Genomic DNA, 20,084 nt, shown 5'->3' with positions numbered 1-20,084 from the left:
TGTTGATTCAATGAAATTAGAGTTTAAATTAGAAAGCGTAAATGATATTTTCACAGGCAGCAGGCACACATTCCCGAGAAAGATGTGTTAGAAGCTCAGGTGTGAATGAGAAAGGGGCAAGTGTGGGGAATCATGATGAACTGTAACTTTCTTTCCTCTGTGATCAGTAATGAGCATGAATCTTGTGATTCTTTTTGGAACTCAGAAGTAAATGGCCAGCCTTATCATTAAAAGTTTTCATGGAACCACTGAATCTTTGTCACCACATTCAAAATTTCTGACATTAGCTGTGTGACTGAATGGAGATTATATTCCCTTTGCTTTGAAGTATATTCATCTGAGTCAGCAATTGACTTGTATATTCTTTGCCTCAATATAAGAGTTTGATAGTACATGGTTTATCTTCTGGCCTCAAATATTATGTGTACTATCATGCTATTAACTTGGAAGTTCTTTATTTCCAAGAGTACCACAGTTACTTAGCTATGGAACTGGAAATCTTTAGATAATAATAATGATTTGATAGACTTAATACTTTCTGTGTCTGTGAGGAAACATATAAATAAGCAGTACTACAGTATAACATTAGAAAAATTTTCACTGGTATTTCTTGTACAACACAGAAACAAAGGCAGATTTCAAGATCTTATACATAAAATTTAAGCTGTGTTTTAATAATGTAAATTGTCATTTAGGAAAATAAAATGGCTTGTGGTTAGCCAACAATTTGAGGCCATACACCAAAAAGTTTTATATCTGAGAAATAATTTAGGGTCAGGGAACAAATATAGATTACCATATCATGGTACTATTTCTTAGAATTAATTTGTCAACTTAACCTATAAAATTCCAATATTTACTGCTGTGTTTTTCATCTTATCAGATGACTTAGACCTGGCATAAGATATCTGTCATAAAATGTAAATTTAAAATTGTCTTTCATTTTTTTTTTTTCTTTCAGGGAAATCTTGAGGAGTTTGACACTTTTCATCCTCCGGCCATTAATCATCTTGTGAGAGTTGGCTGTGTATTGGTGAGTCTCATTCATTCTAAATTCTCAAGTTTTTAGTACAGTCTGTGATATTGGTGCAATGCAAAGCAAGAATTACAGAACTGTCAATGTTACTGTCTAGCTAATTACAAATTTTTTATGTTTGGTACAGATATTAAACCCATGGCCTTCACCTGCAGATTCATCCACAGCCCTTTTTACTCTTAATTTGAGACAGAGTCTTAGTAAGTAACTAAGACTTAGGCTTAGCTTAAATTTATTTTATTTTTATTTTAAAGAAAATGAAACCAAGCAAAATAAAACAGAATAAAAGCAATCAAAACAAAGAAGTGTAAGTGGCATAGGACAATAACAATATGAAATAAACAGTGGTACCATATGCCTCTTGTTGTCTTTAAAAAGCTTCAGGTACATTCATACATAGTAAAAATCAAACAGAACAGAACAAAATAGAACCAGTAAAAACAAAACAATGAATGCAATAAAGGACTTCAGAACAAAATAAGAGTAAATCCATCATATATCTCATTTTATTGGAAATAGCTGCCAGTGCCATTGGATATAATAAAATCAAACAAGACAAAACAGAATAAAACTCAACCCAATAAAACAATGAAAATAATACAGTACTTCAAATCAAGACAATAGAGAATAAACAATGGCTACCGACTTCAGAAGGAGATCCCCCTAGATGCCACATTGCATACTGTTATCTTCTGAATAGATGATTAGACTACCAGTTTTTACCTGCAGTTCAGTGAAACACTAAACACTACAAACATAAAATTGTTTTTTGTTTTTTTTTTTTTTACCTCAACGGCTATCATCACAGCCTGTGTTTATCCAGACTAGCCAATAGCTTACAGGGGTGCAGTGGGGATGGTGTTGGTTCTTGTTTCCCAGCCCACAAAAAGGGGCTGGCATCTGGCTTTTCCCCTTGTGGCCCACACCTGGCGCCAATTCACATGGAGGGCTTGCTTCTTGGTGACTTCTTGTTCTCTTCCCCCACACTCTGCAAGTGGTACTGACTCATGGGAAAAGGCTGGCATCTGGCTGACCCTCAGCAGCCCCTGCATTGCACTGATTCACAGGAAGGGCTTGCTTCTTGGTGACCTGGGTTTAAATTGATGATCCTATATTCTCCTAACTCAGTCCCACACATTGCTGGAATTACAGGCATGTGTTACCATAAACAGCTCAGAGTGACTTTTTTGGGGGCCGGCGGGTACTGGGGATTGAATTCACTACCTCACACTTGTCATGCAGGCACTTATGCCACTGTGCTAATCCCTGGCCCCACAGTGATTTTTTAATAATAGAAAATCCATAATATAGTTTGCTTTCACTTTAATTATTATAGCAATAGAAATGCTATTAAGCCTGAAGTGATAGAATTAAAAGTATATACTGGAAAGGAAACTAGTAATTATTTAGTTCTAAAGTTGTGCTAGTATTATTTATTGCTATATTTTAGGATACTACATTCATTGAGTTCCTGATTCACGAACAATAATTAAGTGAACATCCCTGAAGTGATCCTAAGCTTAGTAAATTCTATTACTTGTAAAACATAATTACTATTTTGCATGTTGAATTTAAATTTTAATGTTCAACACTTATTGTACTTGAATTTCATGCCATAAACTTAAATATATAATTTTTTCTTGCATGTATTATTTCTGTTTTCTATGTGCAGCATTACTATCATCTGGTGTCATATTTCTCAATGCCTCCTATCCTCATTCACCAGTGCACTCACCTCATACCTCTCTCTCTCTCTTTGATGTACATACACATGCATGCACCTAAACACACATATTAGTATTACTTGCACAGCATCATTCATTTGTACTTTTCAGTTCAATTGCATGTCTGAGGCACTTCTTACCATCAGTTCTGATCATTAGAAACCTTTGAGGAAACATTCCATCAGGTAAAAACCCTAAATATGCACTAAAGTGTACATACATCATTCATTAAATTGCATGAATTTATTTATAGATACAATAGTAAAAATCAAAATGCAATCAACAGAAATTTTAAAGACAAAATGCAAAGGTATGTGTGGAGGTAATATCAGATTCAAAAATCTCAGTTCTATATATCCACACATTTTTCTAATGTGTAGAAATGATATTGAAAATTCAGACCCCTCAAAATTTCACTCAGAGCATTAGACTGAGTTGATACATTGCGTGTTGCAAAGTAGCAATCTGTTTTAAAATTTGCATAAAAATGTGCATGTGGATCATCTTCATGTGGACAAAATTGGGTCAAGAGTTTGAAGAGGCTCAGATCAAAAGTTGGAGGAGTAAGAGATTTCAGAGAGGTTTGTATAGAGAATCATATAACCAAATAATTATGAAAAAATACCTTGTATCAAATGGAGTAGCTCCAAAGACACCTTTAGATTTCCAACTTAGTACCTGTTGATTCATCCTATGTATCATTGCTGTGTGGTAGAAACACCTGTTGATTCATCCTATGTATCATTGCTGTGTGGTAGAAACACAATTAGGAATGCATAAGCTTAGTGTGGTTGTTTGGTCACTTGTCTGTTTTCTCATTGGGACCCTCAGGGACAGAAAACCAGATGCTATACTATGAGGAGAAGGTAGGAACATTAAATTATTACAATAAAGTTATGCATATGTGAACTTAAAATGCTACATAAATTGTCCTTACTGGCAAGTGACACATGCCTCTAGTGTCAATACTCTAAGAAGCTGAGATAGGAGGACTGCAAGCCAAACCTAGCTTGGGGAGTTTAGTGACTTATGGGAAGTTGTCAGTCATTCAGTTGATTAATAGATGGCTGGGGATGTACACAATGGTCAAGTTTGATTATGCGAAATTAAATTAACACACACACACACACACACACACACACACACACACACACACACAGGAACCAAGACACAGAATGAGATAGGATGTGAGTATAACAGTCTGATTAGTTTGTCTTCTTATTCAGTAATCCATGTTTAATGTTTAAGGCAAAAATCTTCATGGATCGAAACTTCATGAATTTCTCAACTGAACTGTACTAATGGTTGCATAAACCGTATGTGCTCCCTTCTGTACCAGCCTGATAACTATGTGTTTTCTATATTTAACATTTTTCCCGTGATTCTTCCCCCTCCCAGGTAACTCTTAAAGAAGTTAGCATTCATACAATCACTTGCCAATTTCTTTTCTGTTAGTAACTTTTATGGTTGAACTCTCCTATTCTTGCAGCTTCAAGTTCATGACAGTCAGTGAATATCTCCACCTAAAACCTCACTCTTGAGAAGCTATGAATGTAACTATTTGGTAATATATTTGTTGTTTGACCTCTAATATATTAAAATCAAACATTTTCCCACAAACCATCGTTTAGTTCTTCCCATTCCTACAGTTTGAAGGGTCTTCTATCCAGTTTCCCAAAAAGAAATCTTGAAAGCATCTTTAACTCCTCTCATACTTTCTCACTCTTCATCAGTTTACTCATGGAGCCTTGTCAATCCTATAGTTAGGGAAATGTAATGGGAGTTTAAAATTGGAATACAATCACTCTTTAAGCTATGTTTGAGATGATTCAGTGAAAACATATCCCCCAGTCTAAAGCAAAAAGAAAACAGTTAATTCACTTCCATCTCTGAGGTAATACTGAATTATTTTACCATTTATTTGGTATATTTTTATTGTAAACTTCAATCTCCAACATTTTAAGTTCAGTGTTAGCGAACATATATATGGTCAACCCTCTATAAGCATAAGTCCTGAGAGATTTTTAATAACAGATTGAAAATATTAAGAAACAAACATCCATTTGTTCCATTTGAAAACATACACATTTCTTGTTCCTGTCATTCTCTAAACAATACAGCTAACAGCTATCTACATAGCACCTGTGTTATACTATGTATTATAAGTGATCTAGAAGTGATTTAAAATGAATGTGAGGAAGTGTGTAGGTTAATACAAATACTGTTCAATTTAATACACAGGATGTGAGCATCCGTGGTTTGTGGATGTACAAGAAGTCTTAGAAACAATACAGAGGATATTGCCTGATAAGTGTATATTTATCTTCACAAAGCCATTACACCTTATCCCATAGTCCTGACAATTGTAATGTTCAAACTTTTCCAATAAATGATTTCAGAGAAAATAAAGTTCTGTGTTGTAAGGTCATGATAACTGCTTCCATGTGTAATGATCAAATGCATGTATTCTCTAACCTTCTTACATTTAATAGCTCATTTGGCATACTGTACTTAAATTATTTGATATTTATGTACACAAATTCAGCATGACCACAATATTTGCAATATATGTATGTATACTTCCAAGGTGCTGGGCCATATCTGTGAACTAGAGAACTTTTGTTTTCCTTATGGTTTGGAGAAAGTCAAATTCTATTCCTCTTTTCTTTCAGATTTAATAGTATTTTTTTAATGTCAAATAACTGTTTTGAACATAATATTGAAAATCCCTTTTTATTTATTCAATACACTTTTAAATACTACAAGAGGAAATTTAGATTGCCTTCAGATGTCTGACACAATAAAATTGATCATAGTATATTTCCCTTCTGTTTAATTATAGAAGATTTCTTTCCATCAAGTGAATGTTTTCAGGAATCTGGCTCTTTATTCCTATAGATGGCCACAGTGGCCTGAATTAATAGAAGGAATTACCCTCTTTTATTTATTCTACCAAGGGCAAGTCCCCAGAGAAATGTTTCATTATTGTAGACAATAGATTCCCTGGTTTGCTGGCCGGCTTTAATGGGATGCTAAAATCAATTGAAGCTGTTTCTCTGTCACCTGAGAAGTACTATAGGTTTTGTGGTTGTTGCAATTTTATATCCTCATGTCTTTTTTTTTTTTTTTTTTTTTTTTTTTTTTTTAATTTGTCATCACTAAACCAAGAATCTTCCTTACTTATGGAACCACAGCTTCCTTTTTCTGAGGAAATAGTTCTTGTAAATGTGTACTGTGCCTGGAATTCAAGCCCACCACATGGTTTGCATCAGAGTTATGACAGATAATTTCGTGTTTGTAGAACTACACTGCAAGAGTGCTCAGCTCAGACTTTGCCAGTTTCCAAGAAACTGTGCTGCTGTATTGTGAAACAGTGCCCTCTTACGAAGACAAGCTCATTACTACAGTATAACCTTTCCAAAGAAAAAGCGCAGGCTGTGGATTAGTGAATGCAATCTGAGACCATAGTCATAAGTGAAATAAAGCAGACTCATATGTGTAAACATTGTATTGTCTCCCTAACGTAAAAATCTGAAATAATAAATAAGATTCAAAATATACAACAGATGTTGTGAAAGGGAAAGGGGAAAAAAAAAAAAAACGCTCTACAGGGAAAAAAAAAAGACAAGTGAGGTAAAGGAAAGGAGTAAAAAAAAGAAGCAAAAAGATCAAACACATAAACACACACACACACAAGATAGATAACTGTACTGCTAATCTCTATTAGTTCATCAAAGAACAGTCTGTATTTTGATTGTTCACATTTTTGATAATTTTTCATGCCTGTATCTTGGAACCTGAACAACTGCGTTGAAGATAATACTACACAATATATTAACCATTATTAATCTACTATTGTTTTGTTTTGAAAATCTGTATCATCATTTTTTTGTTTTTAAAATAAAAATAAAGTAAGTTCATTTTTGCTTATCATTGTCTTGTAAAAGTTCACAGTATGAAGATGTTAATTCCCTGCTCGTTGAGAAACTCACACAGCCTCCTTGATTTTTCTGGAAATCCTGCAATTAAAAATATGTACTCTATAATATCTATTACACATTTTGGTCCCTATTTATACTTTTGGTTTCTCACAACAGAGAAACTATGCAGTATTTACACAAGGGAAAAATAAAGAAAATGTTCAAACAAAAAGGGAACTATGTTTGGGGAGGAAGAAAGAAAAGAAGGAAGAAGAAAAAAGGAGAAAAGAAAAATGCAATCAAAGCTTTTGTGAATAAGGAAGGAAAGAGGTTGAGCAGAGAGGAGGGGAATGGGGAAAAGATATATAACAGGTACTGGTACAAATTTCCTTTATAATTAATTTATCTATATCTATATCTATCTAAAGAAACAAAGGAAAATAATACCCTCACTCTTTTCAGATGTTTGAGGTTGTGTCAACTCATATCAATCCCACGGATTTTTCCAGTGTAAATCTCTTTTTTCTGTAAGTTGGGACAGTTTAACGTCAAGTAGTCCAGGAAGAATAACTGGTCAACTTCTTTCCCTCTCTGTTCAAACACTGTAGCATTAGGATTTCTCCAGCTGCCAGAGGCAACGTGAAAACGGTAGGAGAAAATAGCAAAGGCAGCTGCAGGTAGGGCTGTTAGTTCATGCAACTGGCCTGGCCTGTGAGGTATTTAAAGCTGCTCCTTTCTCGTCAGTACACTTGTGGTTTCTTCAGAAATGTCATCAATCTCTAGAGATATTTTAAAGCAGAGTATTTTATGTACATGGCAAACCCTTCTGAGATTCACTGGTTAACACTTCCTTAGCTCTAAGCATCTTATCTTACCTCTACTTTCTCTTTCTTGAGATGATCCATCCCTTTCTGGGCTCCTTTTTGTTAGGATTCTTTATCACCATTTGTATTTCTCAAAGGATGAGATTAAATTGCATACACCTCGGTAGCACAGACATTTAGTCTTCACATGGTCTCCGTGGAATCCTTTTCTCTTAATTGTGGTGAATAAATTATTTCTTGAAGTCTTCAAACATCAATGTAGGAGTCAGCACAATTCTCTCCAGCGACGACTTCAAATATTCAATTTCTTTTTTTCAAAGTGAATGAGAATTGTAAAAGTTACCTAAACTTAAAAATTTCTGAGATCAATCTAAAATGTGTTTTTTTTTTTTTGGAATATGCTCAGCCAACACCCATTCTAAAACGCTCTTATAAGTACTAACAAAGTATGACCAAGATCAATTCAGCAATATCCAGCAAAACCAGTTCAACTCTGTTTGCCAAATAGTAGGTGTTATGCTTATTTTAAATAGACACAATTTTATATTTATTTTTCTCAGGTAAAATTCTGAGTGTCCATAACTTTCAAGATTTCTTGAAAATTGTTGAAATGTGTAAATGTATCAGAGATGAACATTAAGAAGTAGTGAATTGAGACATCTGATTTATAGTGCTAAATAGAATACAGCATTTTATAATTTCTTTGAGTATCACATTACAAGAGTTCATTAGATAATTGCAATGTAGTGTTGTGAATTTGTAGTCATAAATGATTTATATACGAAGAGATGTTATTTTCTCAATATACGAAACATTTGTAGTTACCAAGAAAACATAAAAATAATAAATAGAAATGTCTTTCAGAGGAGAATTACCTTCCTAGTTATTAAACAGAATTGACAAGCCTCTATTTATATACTGCATACTTACTCTAGAATAAATTAAAACCATTCTTTAAATAAAAATAATTACAATTTAACAATAATTAAAATGTTTATCATAATTACACATTCCTATAAAATTTATTGCCATATATATCTTAAGACAATAAAAAGAAAGACTTTAAAACTATTTTAAAAATTTATGAGTGACTGAAAATATACTACTACTGGGCAGGAGATTTAGCTCAGTGGCATAAGCACTTGCCTTGTGAGCATGTGGTCATGAGTTCGATCCCTGGTACAAAAAAAAAAAAAAAAAAAAAAGAAAAAGAAAATATACTACCGTCAATATAAAGTATAGACAGTACACGTGACTCTGAAATAAATAGTGTACAACTTAGTTAAAATATGTCTACTACTCATTAAAGTCTTTCTTCTTTACCAGATCTTTTCTTTGGAACTTAAAGATTTCTGAAACTTTTTTTTTTTTTTATATAGCTCATAATACACAGCACCATTTAATTAAGTGCAGATGCTAGTAATAAAGTGATTTTAGGAATTAAATATAACACTGAATACTGCTTACTTCTATAGTGACTCTGAAGCCTTGTCAGAACAAAATTATTTGATTTGAGGTCTGATAATAAAGTTGACTAGTAATCATGATCAAGTTAAAAAGAATGCTCAGCCGACACCCATTCTTTTTTTTTTTTTTTGTCTTTTTCCTTTTTTATCAGTACCAGGGATCGAATTCACGACTGCCTGCTTGCAAGGCAGGTGCTTATGCCGCTGAGCTAAATCCCCATCTCCCCAACACCCATTCTAAAACGCTCTTATACTAACGAAGTATGACCAAGATCAATTCAGCAATATCCAGCAAAACCTGTTCAACCATGCAGTGATAAATGCAAAGGTTTGTGAAACATTTAAAGATTAAAATATGGATATTAGCCTAATTGAGAGAAAAGTTATATCACTCGATTTTTCTCAACTAGACAGAAAATACATGTAGAGAATTGATTTTCTTCCCAATGAGGAACGATAGGAGTCTATCAGGGACCCAGCCATGATTCCCAGTTTCCCAAACAAGTGTGTGGCAAAGGCTTAAATAAATGAGACAATAAAATTTTAGGCTCCAGGAGGATCAAAACCCTCTAGCAGAGTTTGAGAACCTGGAGAGTGAGATAAAGAGCTTCTCTGGGTGGGCCATATTTATTAGGTTTTCAAACAAGGAGAGGGGATTCTAAGAAAAGTGCAGGAACTGAGCAGGACCTTGGGAGTCACTTCAAAACTTTCTACAAGTAGTAAGTTATGCCAATTTAGGAGAACTCTTTCATCTCCATGATGACATTTACGGTGGGAATGAGACAGCAGGAGTGAGATGTCTGTAGCTTCAGTCTCTTCTTAATTGGGGTTGGAACCAGGAATCCTCAGCTGTGGCCTTCTCTTGCCCTTGAGGCATCACTGGCATCACAGACCACTACAGGTCTCAGCCAGGACCAGTGATTCATAGAGGTCCACTTCCTATGAAACTGATGCCTATCTCCTGCCAAGAAGCCTAGGCCTAGGGCAGTCACAGATAAACATAGAAAGCCAAACAGTTAATTTTAAATTCAGAGGGGCTTCATAGTGGTGTGCATTATTTACTGCTTTTTGTTTTCGTAATAAAAGTTGAATCAGGGTAAGTCATGATTGAATGTTGTCTAGGAGTTGGCCCATCTTGATTCCTCTTTGACAGACTATGAATAGAATACAGAAAAACACAGAGATTACTCCAGACTTACAAATATAAAGCCAAAAGTGTACCCTTAGATAGTTGGATAAATTTAATTGATATAAGGCATCATAAAATTTGTCCCAATTTTGACTTTATTTGTCAAATTTTGGGGTTTGTTAGGGCATGACAGCACTTCCTTCTGGAAGGCGTCACTATGCATAGTAATATTTTGATTGCTAGCTCTTTATATAAGATTTTTATAACCTCCCAAGGATGCATAAATTTGTTACAAGACAAGGGAATTATGTAGAAAAGAGTGGCCTTGTAATGGCATTTTAATCCTTGTACTAGCTGTCTTCCATCCATCACAGAGAAGTTTCAAGAATGCTAAGGCGAGTCTCTAATTTAACATCTATTTTAGGGTTGTATTTTCCATGCTTCATCAGCAGTCTTTGTCTAATTATCTATGAAATGAGTCATTTGTATAGAATGTGTTATGGCCACTAAAGAAACTATTCACTGAAAATTAGAAGAACCAGAGAAAATAATCCAGTAATAATTAAACCAAGCATTTTTCTTTTTGTTCTGTGGGTCAGATGTTTTACTAGTATATGTAGCAAACACAATGCCAGAGAGAAGGACCATATTTCATTGTAATTAACAGGTATCCAAATCCTGCCATGCAACCCATTACTAGTAATGTCTGTCACTAAGTAGTCCCTGGTCTTATACTGTAGCTTAAGGCATAATTTGATCATTTAAAGAATTAACATTCCAAGGTACAGTGCCATATGAAAAATAATAAGGATTATAAATGCAAATGGAAGGTTGCCTTTAATGTTTTAATTTAAGAACTTTCCTATTATTGGATTTATGCTTTTGCCAGTCCGTATATTCCTTTTTTATAAAAGGTAAGGCCAATTTCCAGAAAGACCTTTGTACTGGTCCTTCTTGTGCACCATAGATTAAGTATGACATAGCAGTACTGAGCCCCAAGCCACTCCAATTACAAATTGCCTACTTAGAGATTGCTCAGTAACATCATCTAAATATGTACGGTTTAGAATCTTTCGTGGTTCTTTATTTTTTTCTTTATCAATGATTTTTCCACCTGGGCTCCAATCAATAATTCATATTGTCCTATTTTTCCCTTTAATTCTTGCCTCAGCCCAACGAACTGCCCAAGACCAAACTGCATCTTCATGAATCATTAAACTCTAATTACAGAGCAAATAGATGCCTTTGGCTTCTATACGTCTGTCACACTTTCTGGGGTAGGTATAGATCCCAGGGTGATAACAACCAGCTGCTCTAAAGAGTGCTCCACCTATGTTTGTGGGTGAGCAACTTAGCAATGTTTTAGTTGAACTTTAACATCTTCAGCACATAATGGTGGAAAGACAAAATGAGAATTATAATTAATAGTTACCTTTTATAGTATATCAATGGGGATGATTGACCCTGGAATGGCATTTAACTTAAGGCCAGTCGTATATGGTTCATGATAAATCTCAGGTGGAGGATCTGCCTAAGTAATGGGTCTAAGTAATGGAAGGTTAGGGATATAAGTCCAATACTTGACACCTGAAACAGGTGTTATACATACAGATACTACCAGCAGAGATATTAAGTCAACCAAAAATTTTTCAAGGTTTGGTGGAATTCCTCTTCTGGTAACTATGTATCAAGCCTCATGAATTATTGCTTGGATATCGTTTCACTGAATTACTCATTCTCTCTCTTTTTTCCCTCAGGGGAGCTGGAGGCAGATATCCTGGCTAATTGGTAGGGTATGGGGGCCCAGGTTGGTGAAGCCATCACACAAAGCTGTCAGCAGCACTGGTCATGTCTCCTGACTAGGTTGTACATTTCACATGGGTCTTTCACATGTTAAGACACAAGCATAGCCTCTTCCCCACATTATTAGTGGTACTGGCCTTTTAAAGTTTAATTTAAGCACAGAAAAGGCAAAACATGGTCTATCTGTGAGAAACAGAGAAATGTTAAAGAAGTAACATTTTAAATCAGTTATGATGAGAGGGAACTGCAGTTGGATCTGGCAATCCTGGCTCAGCGCCCCTATAGGAAGTAAACAAGCATTTACAACTCTTAAATCTTGTAGCAGCATCCATTTGCCTGACTTTTTTGGAATAACAGGAGTATTCCAAGGAATAACTATGGTTTCTAAATGTCCCAGCTATGATTGTTCTTTAACTAAATGGTGAAGTTGAATTAGATTCTCCTTGTTAAGGGGCCATTGATTTACCCAAACAGACTCCTCAGTTTTCCATGGTAAAGGCAGAGCTGTTTTGGGGGGAGTAGTATCAATGACCCTTGCCAAAAACCCTGTTGATATCCAATACCATACCTGTCCTTTTTAGGTGAAATCCTAACAGAATTTTTGATTCCTTGTTTTTCTTAGTCCTTTTTCTTTTGGATGTCCCATCTTAATCATTATTTGTTTAATTTTAGGATCTGAATCTATTTGGTTAGTTTCCAAATTGGAACTTGTTTGTTTAATTTTAAGACCAGTGCCATTAGTCAGCATTAATTTTCATTTTTTGTAACAAATGTCTTCCCCACAAATTGCCTGAACAGTGACACACATGGTAAAAAGAAACCCTTTTGTTTATTTGGCCCCTCATAAGGCAGGGTAAGACACTATAAGACGTTGAGGAATTCTCAGCTCTATAAGGGAAGCAGGAGCCCTTTGTGTTGGCTACATGGTAGACCGTTGTTCTAAGGTAATTACACATACATTCAGCCAGTGTCTATTAGACCTTCAAAGCATTTTTCACTTATAAATTGCATAGGCCTGTTTTTAGTAAATTCCTGTGTAAAAGAAATTTCTCTTTTTGTAGTCTGAGCTAGGACCAGTGATTCATAGAAGTTCATTTACTATGAATTTGATGCTCATCTTCATACAAGGGGCCTAGGCCTAGAACAGACTCACAGATAAGCACAGAAAACCAATTAGTTAATTTTAAATCCTTCTCAGATCTGCTTCACAGTGGTCTCCATCAGGAGTCTTTCCTTTCCAGTGTAGACTCGCTGTTCAGAAGTACTTGCCTATAGCATAGCTTGCAGCTTCAGAGTCCTTTCCCAATGGAAACTTTGAGGTTTTTATTTGTCTGAAACAGTTTGCGAAGAACTTAATGCAGCTAAATTATGGTTTTTCTATATGGAAATTAATGTCTGAGATTATTTTAGACTCTTCCTTTGGAAAAAGTGTATAGAATTTTGTCAACCTGTGATAAATAAAATTATTGAGGTAATAAACGACTTTTGAAAAATTGTGGTTTCTGATTTCTGAAGAAAAATTTTAAAACATACATATTACTGTCTGTACATATAAAAGTACTAGTTCTAGTTCAATTAATCATAACAGTGATGCATTTTTGCACAGCATGTTTATTACGGTTTAATGGTGAACTGACCCCAAAGACTCATGTACTGTGTGTCTGACCACGAGTTCCCCAGTGCTCAGAGTGGGGTGATTATATAATAACGACAATGTCTTCACCAATCAGTTGCTCTGTTAGGAGTTCATAGTTGAATAGACGATTAGGTTACTATATGAAGCAGCTCACTGGGATCACGGCTGTGAAGACTATGTGTTTTTTATCTAGTCCCTTCCTCTGATCTCTCATCCTATCTGCTTCTGGCTTCCATGAAATGAAGAGTTCCCTTGTCGATGGCCTTCTGTCATTGCATTTTACCTCACCTCAGGCCCACAACCAGGAGGTCAGGAAACCTCCTGGTTGTGAAAACCCCAAAGCCAAGACAAAATAAATCTTTTGTTCTTTAAATTGATTGCATCAGGCATTTATCACAGCAAGAGAAAGCTGGCTAATACAAAATATATTTAGTGATTTACAAAATTTAATTAGGCATTGTTCTCAATGTCTAAAAATTCTTAAATATAAAGACATGTAAAATACATACATAAATAAAATATCATTTTTACTTTATTTGAACATTTTAAGCTTGTATAAATAATATATATATATATATATATATATATATATATATATTTCTAGTAAAATACTATATTATGACACTGAATACATTCCTATTGAAGGACAACTTTATGTAACAGCACTGTAAAGATTTTTGGAGGCATAAAAATACTAAAGCGTAAAATACATTCAAAGAATATTCTAATTATAATAGTATAATTCAATGGGCTTTCTGCCCTATAAAAGTGAAATGCTGAGAAAAGAAAAACAATGTAAGAAATCATTTTAAAAACACCAATTCAGCATTTTATTTATTCTAGTCATTAAAATAAAACTCTCTCAGTGTAAGTTTTAACAGCTACACAACCTAAACAAATAAATTAGTTTAATCATTTCTCCCAAAATTTAAGGTGAAATACCCACTTTAGTGGTGTCGCGGCTCACGCCTGTAATCCAATCACTCAGGAGGCTAGGCAGGAAGAACATTGTGAGTTCGAGACTAGCATAGGCTACAAAGTGAGCTCAAGGCCTGTATGAACTGCACAGTGAGAACTTGTCTCAAAAAGACAAAAAAAAAAAAAAAAGAAAGAAAGAAATATCCACTATATAAAACTTTTGTGGGCTGATTTTTAATCTGTGCAATATAAGTATCATTTGTCTTGATTTTCTTTCCACTTCCTGAAGTAACCACAATATTCTTGTGAGATAGCATCAGGATATTAGAAGGAAAGTGACTTTTGTTTTCACTCAGTAAATATGTATTTATTGCTTACTTTATGTGCAAACACATTAGAATGTGTTAGTCAGGTTTCTGTTGTGATAAAATACCTTAGAAAGTCAATTTAAAAGAGGAAAAGTCCATTTTGGCTCACAATTTCAGGCTTTCAGGAGGTGGTGGACTGGCTTTATTATTTTGTGCCTGAGTGGTGAGGCAGAAATGTGGCAGAAAAACTAGACAAAGGAAAAAAAAAAAAAAAACTTGCATTCTGGGGTCCAAGGGGTGCAGGGTAAGACAGAGAGATAGAGATAGAGATAGATAGAGAGAGAGAGAGAGAGAGAGAGAGAGAGAGAGAGAGAGAGAGAGGCAGAGACAGAGAGACAGAGAGACAGAGACAGAGGCAGAGGAATGAATCAGAAGAGGAGAGTGAGAGAAAGAGCGATCGAGAGAGAGAGAAATGAATCAGAGGGGAATGTTGCCAGAAAAATGATATAGTGTTCCTGTGATGTGCTTCCTTAAACTAGGCCACATGTCCAAGAGTTCCCATTACCATTAGCAAATAATTCCATCAGAGTTTGAAACTATAAATTGATTAATTCACTAATCAAATTAAAATTTTATAGCCAATCACATTCCAAAAGCTCCCCATAACTTTTTATACTGAGTTAAAAGGACATTTTAGATCCAAATCATAATAGCACGCTCTATCTGAGTGTGCTGTATCAGTAAGAGATATGAGTGAGCACATCACCTTGGGTAACAGGGGTTACCTGTCAAATATAACAACAAACAAAAAGGTTCAGATGCATAAGTTTGATTAATTCTGTGAAATATAAGTTGCTAAGGACTCAGGAAAAACCCTCAGTTGTATCTCTGCCTTCCTAAATTTTTATTTCTAGTTTATTAACAAAATTACAGGACGTCTACTAGATAACTGTTACATAAGCAGTTCCCTTTGGATGTCTGACTGCCTCATGCCTGATACCTTCTTTAGAACCTACCACAGTCATACTCACTCAAGTGCCACTGATCACATTGGGAATGTGGCCATCGTCATGCATCTTTGTATTTAAAAATGAGGGGTGGGTTTATTAGAAGTAAATAGCCTGTGTTGGCGGGAATGAGGGTTGATGATGAACAGCTAGACATGTTTCATAGAAAGACACAAACAAATCGCTGTTTGTCAGAGTTTGTAAGAGCAATGTGGAGTGTATAACTCAAGCAAATCTTCAGAGAAGACGTAATGAATGCCATACAGAAAACAAGTAAGAATTTTCAGATAAAGCAAGTGATCAGTAAGAGGGGATAAGGCCAGAGATTTAGCTCCGTAGCATAAGCACCTGCCTGGCAAGCGCGAGGTGGTTAGCTTGATTCTTAGTACAAAAAAAGACGTATAAAGGAAAACATAGAGTTTTTCAGTTATATTGATATTAAATGACAAGTATCAAATTCTGAAAGCATTCTAGTAGGATAACGAACATGAAAACAAGCAATACTGGTATATGTCTAAACCAGGAGTATTGGGTCGTGTGGAGTCAAATTTATTCATTTTAGGGAGAGGAAATAAAATTCCAAATTAAGTGGTAGAATTCTTTTTCTAATATTTTATATATAAGATTCTTTTTCAAAAGTCAGAGGTAATCATGCCTTTTAGCAAAAATCTGACTTTTTTCAGGTTATAAAAGTCAGTTGATTAGTGACTGCAGTCTTTTTTCAATACTGAAAACTGAATTCAATATCAAAAATGTTAAACACTGTTGTATGAACTCTAATCTTTATATAAATCAACTCATACTCCTACCTACAAAGTTCCTTTATTTTTCTAATTACATAAATTTGATTTGCAAAATTGGTTTTGTGAGAAAATTGGAACGTTCTTATTCTTATTTGTTTAACCCCTCCAATTATAGTTTCAAGTTTAACTCTTGTACCTTAGAAAAGTTTACTGAGAGATACCTGCGATTTGGGATATCATCAGACTTCCAGGTTAAATTATTTGAAATGATACTTCCTTTGGGGATTTGATTTGCTATTTCAAAAAATGAACTGAAAATCAAATAATTTATAAAAAAGTACATTTAAAAAACTCAGTATCTAATGTATCACATATATACTAGAATCACAAATCTTGCTAATTTTTTTGTAAGAATAATGGTATATTTGAGAATGAAGATTTTCAAAAGATTAGAGACATAAACAAATTCAGATATTTTAGTCACATGATAAGCATAAAACATGTTAGGAAGCATCTAACTTTAGAAAGTTTAAGGAGCTCTGACCCTGGCAGGTAGATATGAGAATATCTACATCTGATAACATGCAGCTTCAGACTTGGCCTCTGTGGAAGAGACACACAGTGGTATCCACAGCCTCAGTCTCTAAATTCCATTGAAAAAATTTTACTTTAAAGTGGCATCTATAGTACCACTACATCTTTTATCCTTGTCTTCCTTTTGCCTTCTTTTCCTCTCTTCTTTTTTATCTTCCCTTTCTTTTTATCCTCTGGTCTATTATTATTCAATCTTCCACCTTTCCTCCATCAATTTGTACCTAGATCTGGATTCACTATTCTGTTCTATAATTTATTTACGTATTCCTAAAATAATGACTCATTTTTCTTAACTGATATATTTTAGTATATTTATTTTGGGAATCACTCTTCCTGAATGTGTGAGGTACTTACAAATCGATGAATTACTAATATAGCTTAATCAATTTTCTCCAGCTAAGTACTTCATGGTTTATAGTCATTCAAAAGAACTCAGAACACCTCATTAACTTACCAAATAACACAATCCATGCAAAGTACTACCAAAAGTTAATGCAAAGGAAGGCATATAAATACAACTGAACAAACAAATGACCATGATGTTCATATACCTATGTGACAACATGAAAACTGTAAGATAAATGCAAATTAAAATGTAATGAGAAACTTCTGTCTCAACTAGTTTGACAACAGAAAAAAACAATCTGATTCACTAATTGTTAGGGAAGCAATATTCTATAACAATTGGAATTTTTTACAAATTGCTAAGAGAAATGTGCATTCAAACACCAAATTAGGGAATTTGTTGTGTTTTAATTTGGCTAAAAGTGTATAATACCTTCCAATAAATGTTCTAGAATTATACCCTAGAGAAATGTTTGCAAGTGCACAGAGTAAATAAATTGCAATAATATTTCTCACATTATTTTATGTGCTACAATGAAAGACTCATATTGCTCTATTTTATTTTATTTTAAAACAAAAAAGTAAAAACAATGAAACATAATTTCAAAACAAAATAATAAATTAGCAATGGTTAATATATTATATATTGTTGTCTTCAAAATAGTTGCTCAGATTACAAGAAACAGGCATGCAAAAACTGTCAAACAACCTTCTTTCTTTTCTCCTTTCCCCCATAGTAGTAGTACTTTCCCTTTAAAAGTTGCTTCCCCTTTCACTTTCACAGTAGCTGTTTCGAATTTTGTATCTTGTTTACCCTTTCATTTTTACACTAGAAATGCAATATGTTTACACATGTAAGTCTGATTTATTTTACTTATCAGTATGATCAAATTACATTCATTTACCAATAAAAGCCTCATGTTTATCCTTCTTTGTAGCTAAGTAGTACTCCCTTGTATAAAAATAACGCATCCGTTTTATCCATTCTGCAGTTCATAGGCAGTCAGCTTGTTTCCGAATTTTAGCTGTTACAAAATGTGCTACTGTAAACAAGAGTGCACATACATCATTGTGGTATATGTTTTCAGTTCTTCCAGGAAAAAACTCAGAAAGGAATAGCTGGATTCAATGGGACCTCCAATCTTAGATTTTTGAGGAATTTCTATGCTCATTTCTACACTGGTTGTACCAGTCTACACTTTTCAACAATTGAGAAGGTTACTTTTTCCCCACAGCCCGACTAGCATTTGTTATTTGTTGATTTCTTTTTTTTTTTTTTTTTTTTCTGTCTTTTTCGTTTTTATTGGTACCAGGATTAGGACTCACAACTGCCTGTTTGTAAGGCAGGCGCTTATGCCGCTGAGATAGAATCTCAGTGTTTCTTTAACTTGTGTTTCATGCATGACCAGCGATGTTAAGCATTTTTTCATGTATTTATTTGCCATTTGTATTTCTTTGTCTATGAAGTGTGTGTTCATCTTAGATGATTATTTTTGAATTGGATCTTGAATTTGAGGGGTTTTATTTTTTCAATTCTCATTAATTAATTTATTTATTTTATTTTTGGTATTGGGAGTCAAACTGATGACCTTTTCCTTGCCAAGCAGGCACTAATGCAACCGAGCTAGATCCCTAACCTTTTTTTTTTTTTTTTTTTTTTCCAATTCCTTTTATGTTCTAGATAGATGTCCTTTGTCTGAGGGACAGTTGGCTGTAGATTTTCTCTGTGTGTGTGTTGTTTTTTCACTCAGCTATTTCTTCAGATGTGCTAAAACTTTTTAATAAGTGAAATTACAATTGTTAATTCTTTGACACACTTCCTGTGGAGTTTGGCTTTTGTTCATGAACTCTCTGCCTACCCCTACGTCTTCATGATTTCTGCCTACCTCGTCTTTTAGTACATTTAGTGTTTCTGTTTTAATATTTAGCTCTTTGATCCATTTTGACTTTAGTTTACTTGCACTTAAACATGTGTCTAGTTTTATCTTTGGCATGTGGAAAGCCAATTTTCCAATTTGAAGAGGCTATCTTTCTTCCAGTGAACATGCCTGACCCCTTTCACAAACATAAGGTATCTGAGTGCCTTTGTAGTTGTGTCTGCATCTTTTAATCTGGTGAATTGATTCTCAGTTTGTTTGTTTGTTTGTTTGTTTGTTTGTTTCATTACTATGCTGATTTTATTATAGTGTTTTAGTAGCATAACTTCAAGTCAGGGATTATGATGCCTCCTGTCTTGCCTTTGCTGCCCAGGATTTCCTTTGTTATTCTATATCTCTTCTGTTTCCAAATGAATTTTAGAAATGTTTCTCTTTATTTTTGAGGTATGCTAATGTTATTTTAATCAGTATTGCATTAAATCTGTATAACAGTTTTGAGAGTATAGCCATTTTCACAACGTTGGTTCTTCCTAGCCTTGAGCAAGAGATATCTTTCCATTTTATTATATCTTATTCAAACTCCTTTTTCAGAGAGCTATAATTTTCAATATACAGACAGTTTATATCCTTTGATCTACAGATTCATAAGTATTTCATCTTTAGGTGATATTTTGAAAGGTGCCGTTTCCCTAATTTGAAGCCATTTACGTTGATGGTAATAACTGTTAGGTATTGGCTTATCTTTGTCTCGTTA

The 20,084-nt window shown here is 34.3% G+C and overlaps 1 protein-coding gene across 27 annotated transcripts in view; it reads left to right on the top strand.

Moving 5' to 3' along the window:
* Ptprd (protein tyrosine phosphatase receptor type D) overlaps positions 1-20,084 on the top strand; it is a 2,079,748-nt gene that overhangs the window by 503,517 nt on the left and 1,556,147 nt on the right. For all 27 annotated transcript variants that reach the window (XM_063251000.1, XM_063251078.1, XM_063251071.1 and 24 more), the window contains one exon: positions 962-1,033. The gene's annotated coding sequence lies outside the window, so the exon portion shown is untranslated. The remainder of the gene's footprint in view (positions 1-961; positions 1,034-20,084) is intronic.

The sequence above is a fragment of the Cavia porcellus genome, unplaced genomic scaffold, assembly GCF_034190915.1.
Source record: "Cavia porcellus strain 051 isolate PalLab524CR breed Dunkin Hartley unplaced genomic scaffold, mCavPor4.1 scaffold_1, whole genome shotgun sequence".
Classification (NCBI taxonomy): domain Eukaryota; kingdom Metazoa; phylum Chordata; class Mammalia; order Rodentia; family Caviidae; genus Cavia; species Cavia porcellus.
This window is presented reverse-complemented; position numbering and strand designations above follow the sequence as displayed.